The following is a 9,770-nucleotide window of genomic DNA, read 5'->3' as shown; positions in this document are numbered from 1 at the left end:
TGGTTGAACAAGTTTACATTCCCACCAACAATGAAGTAAGGTTCCTTTCTGTCCACATCCCCTCCAGCATCTGTTGTTGTTAGAGTTCTTGATTTTTGCAGTTCTAAGTGGAGTGAGGTGATATCTCAATGTTGTTTTGATTTGCATTTCTTTTATGGCTAGGAATGTTATGACCATGTTTTTCAAGGAAATTGTAATTAAATTTTTCTGTTGTGCTATCTGGTTTTTCATTAGGATAATACTGGCTTTGTAGAATGAGTTCAATATAACTCCTTTATTTTCTATTTTATGGGATAGTTTTAGAAGCTTGACATTAGGCCTTCTTCTTTAGAAGTCTGGTGGATTTTTTTTTTACTTTTTTATTGTAAAAATGCTTTACAGAGGGGTTACAATTACATGGGCAAGATAATGAGTACATTTCTTATCAAGCATTGTAGTCTCCTCCTTTGTTTCCCCTTCTCATCCCTTCCCTTCCTCCCCCAACCCCCTCAACCAATCTGCCTCTCCACCATCCCCCCTCCCTTACCAAAGTTGTAAAGTTCGTTTTCAACATAACAACTTGTACATCTCGTTGTTGCAAAGGGTCCACCTGTATCCCTACTTAAACGATTTGTTTCTTCCCTTATCCTCCACAAATTATACAACATCAAATACAGTGAAAGCAGGGGTTTTTACCGTGGTGGAGGGACATACAAAGCAACAAAGAAATCACCTTATAAATGTGTTAGAAACAATAGCATGAAAGAAAAAAAATTTGAATATATATCTTAGGGTTCATTTCCCTAACATCAACTTATAATCATCTCAGTCTTTAATATCTTTCGTTTACTTCAAACAGCTGTTACTGTTGTAGAAAAATTGGCCATATATTTAAAAAAATCTTTACCAAATTATGATAAAGCACACATAGTTCTAAGACCAGCCACACAAAATCAGAGCTGGAAAAATAGCGACAGAAAAAGATGATGTGATTTCTTGGTAACTGATGTTCTATGGAGCTCCAGTAGCTTAAAAATTTAATCCTACAGATCTAGAGGATCACAAGTCAAGCCCAGTCTGAGGAATTAACCAGAAAAAAGCCAGGCTGGAGGCATAGCTCAACTAGTAGAGCAGCAGCTATGAGCAAGCAAGCTGAGCAAGAGTGTGAGGCTCGGAGTTCAAGCCTTGATGCCAGCAAATGGAGGAAATGGGTTGGTATCATATATAATTATATATATATATCAGATATATATGATGTATATGATATATATATATATGCAAATTCATGAGCATTTGATAAGGAGGAATTTCACAGGATAACATTCAGTTGCCTATAGGAAAATATGTTTGTAGCCTTTTTAACCTTACAAGTTATTAATGAATCTTAATTTACACTTTTGCATAAAGATGACTATGAAGTTTAACTGCACACTTTAATGAGTTGCTGCCTCTTACTTTGGTGGATTTTTTTTATAGGTCCTGTGGCCTGAGCTCTGTCCCTGAGCCTCTCTGTTCTCAAGGCTAGTGCTCTACCACGTGAGCCACAGTACCACTTGTGGCTTTTCTGAATAGTTTGTTGGAGATAAGAGTTTCACAGACCTTCTTGTCCCATCTGGCTTTGAACCGTGATCCTCAAATCACAGACTCCTAAGTAGTTAGCACCCAGCTGATTTTCTTTCCTTTTAAAAATTTTTTATTATGACTTTCAATGTACGAATTTTGGGTTTGGCTTGTTCTTGCTCCCTACTCTACTGTTGGTAATTAGAGAATGTATGGTACAGGAAGTCTTTTGCTACCTCGCTGATAATTCCAGTGTCTTAGTCTACTGGTACAGATATAGGGTAGGGGTTATGGGACTTAGTCTGGTAGTGCATTTCACTGTGGTAATCTTTGTCATGGGTTTCAAGTCTAAAGTTTAGACCTAATACCCTCTCTTTCCCACTTTGCAGGCCGCTTTTTAATCCTCTACCTCTTGGAATTTTGGGAGAAGTGATATGAGCATCTTTCTGCCTTTTTAAAATGCATCTTTTATTTTTATTGTACTAAAACCAAGCACTAGTTATGGTTCAAACTTGGTATATCTATTAGCTTCCATCTTGTTTCCTCTCATCACTAATTGTTCTTGATCCTGTGCTGTACATTGCTATCTACACATTTGAAGAAGTGGGCATTTGTGTCAGCTTTTTACAACTAGTTGTATTTGGGAAAAACTTTTGATATTCATCCTTTTCAGAGAGTTTTTTTTTTGTCAGTCGTGGGGCTTGAACTCTGGGCTTGGGCTCTGTCCCTGACTGATACCTTCAGCTCAAGGCTAGTGCTCTACTGCTTGAACCACAGCACCATTTCCGGTTTTCTAGTGGTTTATTGGAGATAAGAGTCTCATGGACTTTCCTGCCTAGGTTTGTTTTGAACCACAATCCTCAGATCTCAGCCTCCTGAGTAGCTAGGATTACAGGCCTGAGTCCCCTGGCCTCTGGCTTCAGAGATCTTAAGAGGGTTGTGTAGTGTGGTTCCTGAGTCAATTTCCTTCTGATGGGTGGCCTAGTTAGTGCCTGAGTCAGCAGGTAGTTACAGCCTAGAGTCTGAATCTCTTTATGCATACCTGCTGATTCAGTCTGCTTGGGTGAGCCTGGAGCCTTTATCTCCAAAGGCTACCTTAGAACATGTTTCTTCTAGGACAGACATGCTACTGAGGGCTTTTAGGAGCCATGGGCTTCTGACGTTGGTCTGGCCATGATGTAGATCAAAGATCTTATCTAACATGCAAGTCTAAAACGTTGGAGTGGAGGGAGAGTTAAGTCTAGAAGCTGCATGTTAACAGCAACTTAAATTCTGGGGCTGTAGGGACCTTTCTGGTTCTGGGTATTGATGTGCCAGGCCCGTTAATGTCATCCAAGATTAGTTCTACTGTTAGTTCGCTTCTGTCTCCCAAATGCACAGGATCTCTCTCCACACTATGTTGTCTGTGGTTGTGAGAGTGGTGGTACAGATAATGTAAGACTCTAGTTCCTATTCTCTTCAGCACATCTTTTCTCATTTCTATACTATAGATATATAATGAGAGATATTGTGATCTTCAGTTTCGTTAACATTCTTTTTTGCCATGGGCATTTGTTAAAATTGATGAATGATAAAAGCTGGAGAGTCATTATATCATCTTGTTTTGATTTAATCTCTCTTTTTAAAAAAAATTAACGGGCTGTTCTACATCCAAGAGAATACCTTTAAAAAGTTCAAATCTATTTTATTTCATATTTATGAGTATCTATTTTATATTTTATGTATTTGTTTCTAATTTTATATATTAAAAACCTTTTAATTTATATTTTTAATCACCCAATGCATATATTAATCTTAGAGAAAGCAACGAATATTATATAATTCATCTTTCTTTCATCTGTGGCACTTTTTGTGTAGGAAGTTGGGAGTATTCATATTTTTCCTTGCCCTTTAACTTCTCACAGATGTTGAGTGGGGATAGTTGTGGTGCTGGCTATGAGAATAATTTCTCATGAATAGTCTTATCTTTTTATGATTGATTCTGTATATGGGGAGGATTGCCATGCAATTCTAACAAACAGGTCCCCTTTACTGTGAGCTTTTGGTAAGGTTTTGCTGATAAAATAGATGAGAAGAGAGGTAGGGGAATGATTCCATTTCTTCTTCTGGACACTGGTATATCACTGCACAATAACAGATCCTGTCAAATGGTTTTTCCTCCACTTTCTCAATTTTTACTCTGTCTCTGGTATGATGGTGTTTTTTCATTGATCTACTAAATCTAACCACTGTAGTAGCTCCACTATGCCTAAACAGAGAACTTAATCCCAACATTCATTGTTTATTTCCTTAATCCTGCTATTAAAAGGTTTCTATTTCCTTCTAGGCACCCAATTTATTAGTTCTTGATAGTTGATAAAATATACTGTAGTGTGGAAATCATAGTGGCAACAATAGATTTATATTATTGCTCAAGTTGATTTTATTTGTTTGGTTTGTTGGCTAGGTCTAAATTGATTCCATCATTTTACATAAGAGCTAAAAGCAGTAAGAGAATATGTTTTTTTTACATCTTCAAACAAATAGTTTCTCCTATAAAGTTTTGATTAAATTCTGATTTGATATAGTTGTATTATTTTGAAGAGGGGTGGGGGGGTTGGTTATCTTTTGGGTCAGGTACTCAGTAGTTTTTGGAGTGATAGTGGGCATGGTGGGCTCTATGGTTGATTGCCAACAATATTATTAAAAATATTAGCTATTGCCTCCAAAAAAGCCCTGATAAAATTATCTGCTGTAGTTGGATTATCTGGAGTAGGGGTAGGGAGAGGGTTGCTTGTCCCTCGGGTTGTATCCTCATTAAGAGTTGGTCTGGTAGTGGGAGTGGTGGACTCTATGGCTGAAGAAGTGGATTCTGGGGTGGGTTCTGTGGCAGGAGTAGTGGTGACTGCTGGGGTGGGTTCTGTGGCAGGAGTAGTGGTGACTGCTGTGGTGGTTTCTTGCGCAGTTGTGGTCTCAACTGTGGTGGTTGTGGTGGTTGCTTCTATTTCAGGTTTGGGGTTAGGGATAGGGGGGTGAAAAGGAGGGGGAAGAGGAAAAGGAGGGGGTGGGGGTCTTGGCATAGGAAATGCTGGAAAGCAAGGTTTTATCTTTCTTTCATAAAAACGATTTGGAATCTGTTCCCACCGTTGATGTCTATGTTTTTTAAGGGATCGAAAGGATGTTAACCATGGATAACAGGGAGGTCGAAGAAATTGTTGCAGTTCCTCTGGGATGTGGTCAAAATGATGTGATTCAACAAAATGTGGGTAATTAGGAGGAGGATGGCCTTCTAGTCTTGATAGTAGCTTGAGGAAACCAACAAGTTCGTTGTAATTGTTGAGTTGATGTGGTCGCCTGTGGCTTTCATGACTCTCACTGGGCTGTGGGGATAGAAAGAAAACCGAAAGCAATGATTCAAAGTTCAAATATTAGTAGATTTACTTTTTGTGAAGGTATTTAAAATTAATTTTAATTATATGAATTTGTAAAGTGTGATAATTCTGTATATGTATACAGTATATGATGATCACATTAGGGAGTTAATATTTTCATCTTATTTTTTGTTTTGGTAATAGTAGGGTTTGAAGACTACCACTTGAACCCTGTCCCCAGTCATTTCTGTTTTAGTTTGTTTTTGACAGTCTTAAACCTTTGCCTAGGTCAGCTTCACACTGAAATCTTCCTCTATCTCTCCAGTTGCATGATTATAGGTATGAACTACCATGCTTTGCTTATTTTTTATAGATATGGTCTTGCTAAATATTTGGCTAAATCTTGAGTAGTTATAGTGAAAGACCCAAATTGGCATGTACTACCATATACTGCTCTATTTTTTATTAACATGCAACAATAACTCATGGTTAGAAGGTGTGGTTTGGTTATTATGAGCTATTGTCATCCATTAGCCATCAGAACACTAGAACTCATTACTTTTTTAAACATGGTATGGGAATACAAACTCAGGGCCTTATTCTTACTAGAGAAGTGCTCTTGATAAATTGCTTTTTTCCTGGGCTTTCAGCCCAGGAGAACTTATTGCTTCTTTACAACTGCATTTTGGTACCAGTTATTTACTAATATACATTTATTCACCTTCTCCATGATCTTTTCAACATTTATATTACAAATATAAATTCTGAGTTAAGAAACCTATCTATGAAAGAAAACATTTGGCATTTGTCTTTCTACATGTGATTTAATGAATTAATAGTTGAAACCTTTCCAAATGTTAAACAAGATATGCACATCTAGGTATAAGAGGCCTACAGGACCCCATGGCCATAAAAACTGATCCCAATTAAGGGACATGAAAACCAAACTTTCAAATGTATAAGCCAAAATGAAACTAAGACAAAAATGCCAAGTCATATTTAAGAGAACTTTCACCAGACTAGCAGCAGATTTCTCCACAGAAATTTTATGGAATGGGTGGGAATTGAATGATACATGCCAAATTCTGAAAGGAAATCATTGTCAACCAATACTATTTCCAGAAAAGATATCCTCCAGAAATGAAGGAGAAAGAAGACAAGCAGACAACTGAAGGCCTTCATTACCACTGCATTGGTTTTACAAATGAAATTTAAGGGACTCCTACATCTCCAATGAAAAGATAGCTATCTTCATTATAAAACATATAAGAGTATGAAACCCATTGAATTGCAGAGAAGTAGAACAGAAACAAAACCTCATCACTACATACTGAGCTAAAGATGAACAAGAATAGAACAAAACATATTCAAAAGAAACAGAAGAAATTTAACAATTAGCAAGAAAAAATCCGTAGTTATTAATAATAAATTGACATTAAGTGGAGTAAATTCCTCAATTGAAAGATACAGATTGGCTGAGTGTATACACCTACAAGAAACCCACTTCAACAGTTAAGACACATAGACTGAAAGTGAAAGGATGGAAAATATGTTACATGCAAATACACATACAAACATAAGCTGAATAAAAATAAAAATTGTAGAACAATGTAGTTCATTTTAAAATGATCAAGGACTAATTTCTACAGGAAGATATAAGTGTAAAAGTATACACAATCCCAGAACACCCAATTTATGAAAAGTGACTAGATCTAAAGGGAGATAGGGTCGAGTAGAATAATGGTATAAGTCTTCAGTGCTATGCTTTCATCAGTGGGCAGGTCATCAAAGAGAAAATTAAAAAATGAAACATCAGTAAAACTATACTATAGATCCCATTCTACTTAACAGAAAATTTAAAAACATTTCATCTAAAAACTAATCCACAGTTTTTTCATCAACACATGAGATATTGTCTAGAACATACCACGCATTATTAGGCCACAAAACGAGTCTTAACATATCATGTATTTTTTTTCTTACCACAAAGGAGTAAACTATGAGTAAACAAGAAAATGTGACAGAAATTCATAGAGATTAGACAGCATGTCACTTAACAAATAATGTCATTGAAGAATAGGGAAACTAAGACTTTCTTGAAACAAATGAAAATGGAAACACTACATGCCCAAACTTGTGGGACATAGCTAAACAAGTACTCAAAAAGGAAGTTTATAACCATAAATTGTTATACAAAAAATACGAAAATTTTTTTACCTAGGATAGAAAAGCATGAAAATTAATCATTTTCATCATTAATTTTTTAGTGTATGCTAATTAGTTTTAGAATGGTATTTCACATATGTATATATAATTTTTTCCAAGCCTTTCTATTTCCTAACAAATGGGGCAATGTCATTCTTTCTGATGGAGGCATAGAATTCCACTGTGTATATATAACACATTTTCTTGATCTATTCATCTACAATTTGATTTCCTCATTTATTTTCATTTTTACCATTCCTAATACCTCAACAACTTTCAAGTGAGCTTCATTTTCTTATCTTCAGTGTATTTTATATTACTCATTCTAACATTCTCTTCCCCAACATAATTTCTTAAAATTGTCTCACAGGTAGAAACATTCAATTATATGCGCGTGCGCACACACACGTTTGAGAGGGAAGAGGATGAATGGAGAGGGAGAAGAAGGGTGAATATAGTCAAAACATTTCAGATACAATACATGTTTTAAAATGGAAAAATGAAGTTTGTTGAGATTTATTTGGGCAAAGGGAAGGGAGATGAAGGAGAGGGACAGAGGGATGAGTTGGATCAAGGTACATTGTATGTATATCAAAATGAAACCTTCTGGTACAGCTAATCGATGCTAATTGCTAAATATTGGAAAATACATAAACACATACATTTTAGTTAATTATAAAAAAGTAGGGCTAGGTGCTGGTGGTTCATGACTGTAATCCTAGCTACTGAGGAGGCTGAGATCTGAGGATCATGGTTCAAAGCCAGCCCAGGTAGGAAAGTCAGTGAGACTCTTATCTACAATAAACCAACAGAAAACCGGAAGTAACTCTGTGGCTCAAGTGGTAGAGCACTAACCTTGGGCTGAAGAGCTGAGAGACAGTGCTCAGGCCCAGAGTTCAAGCCTCATGATGGAAAAAAAAAGTGGTGATAGAAAACTTTTCCTTCTAGTGGTTTGGGAACTTAGAATAGTACTAAATATGAATTAAAGGTGATAACATTCCTCTATGCTCTATGATCTTCAGTCTTTAGATAGTGGTAATCCCTCTTCTTTCCTAATAAAGGGACTACCTTTAAAAAATAGTCTTAAATGGAGATCTATGTGCAGAGGGACTACCTGGACAAACCAGAGGTAAGGAAGTCAATCCAAGAGTTGTTACTTTACAAACTTGTTCAATTACTTTGGAAAGCAGTATGGCGGTTACTCAAGAGATTTCACATAGAGCTCCCCTATGACCCAGCAATCCCACTTTTGGGCATTTACCCAAATGTTTACAAACAAGACCACACTAAAGCTACCAGCACAACTATGTTTATTGCAGCATTATTTACCATAGCTAAGATATGGAACCAACCCAGATGCCCCTCAGTAGATGAATGGATCAAGAAAATGTGGTATATATACACAATGGAATTCTATGCCTCCATCAGAAAGAATGACATTGCCCCATTTGTTAGGAAATGGAAAAACTTGGAAAAAATTATATTAAGTGAAGTAAGCCAGGCCCAAAGAAACATAGGTCCCATGGTTTCCCTTATTTGCAATATCTAGTATATGTCTGAGTCAAGCAGAAAAGGTCAGATAAGGTGATGTTAGGGAAATGAGCCCTAAGATATGTATTCAAATGTTTTTTTTCTTTCGTGGGATTGTTTCTAATGCATTTATAAGATTATCTCTTTGTTGCTTTGTATGTCCCTCCCCCACAGTATAACCTCTGCTTTCACTGTATTTGATGTTGTTATAATTTGTGGAGGGGTAGGGGAAAAGCAAGTCTTTTAAATAAGGATACAAGTGGACCCGTTGCAACAATGAGAAGTACAAGTTGTCATGTGGAAAACGAACTTTACAACTTTGCTGGGGGGGTGGTGGTGGGGGAGGGTTAGGTGGAGGGGGCAGGGGGCGGAGGATGGGAAGGGATGTGAAGGGTAAACAAAGGAGGAGGCTACAATGCCCATGTAATTGTAACCCCTCTGTATAGTATGTTCACAATAAAAAATAAAAAAATAGTACACCGAAGTTACAGAATGGAAAAAAAATGTTAAAACAATTTTGCCTGATCAGATTCTGTATCATCACAAAGGTAAGCCCCTCTTGAGCTAGTTTTCACCTCCACAATCTCCCCTTACATTACACATGCCACTTTTGGGAGATGAGATTCTGCATAAGAGAGAAGAAAGTATATTTGTTTTTCTGAGTCTGGCGTATTTTACTAATCATGATGATTCCAGATTTGCTCAATTTTCTGTAAATGACATAATTTCTTCTTTGTGGATGAAGCTACATCTTCTAGTATCTTCTTCAAATTATTTTTATTGTTTTATTTCTTTTAATGAATTTCATCTCATTAATTAGGTTTGTTTCTATTTCTTCATTTTTTTTTAGGGAGGATGGTATTGTGAATGGAGTTATATTTCTGATATATTTCTTAGTCTGGCTGCTATTGGTATACATAAAAGCTACTTTTTTGTTGTTGATTTAATATCTTCCTCTGGTTCTAATATTTATTTTATTTTATTTTATTTGTGAACATACTGTACAGAGGGGTTACAATTGCATGGGCAGGATAATGAGTACATTTCTTACCAAGCATTGCAGCCCCCTCCTTTGTTTACCCTTCCCATCCCTTCCCAGCCTCCCCCCTCCCCCCATCCCAATCCTTCTCCTTCCCCCTCCCCCCC

Source organism: Dipodomys ordii, unplaced genomic scaffold, assembly GCF_000151885.1.
Source record: "Dipodomys ordii isolate 6190 unplaced genomic scaffold, Dord_2.0 Scaffold49, whole genome shotgun sequence".
NCBI classification, from domain to species: domain Eukaryota; kingdom Metazoa; phylum Chordata; class Mammalia; order Rodentia; family Heteromyidae; genus Dipodomys; species Dipodomys ordii.
Note: the sequence above shows the minus strand (reverse complement) of the source record.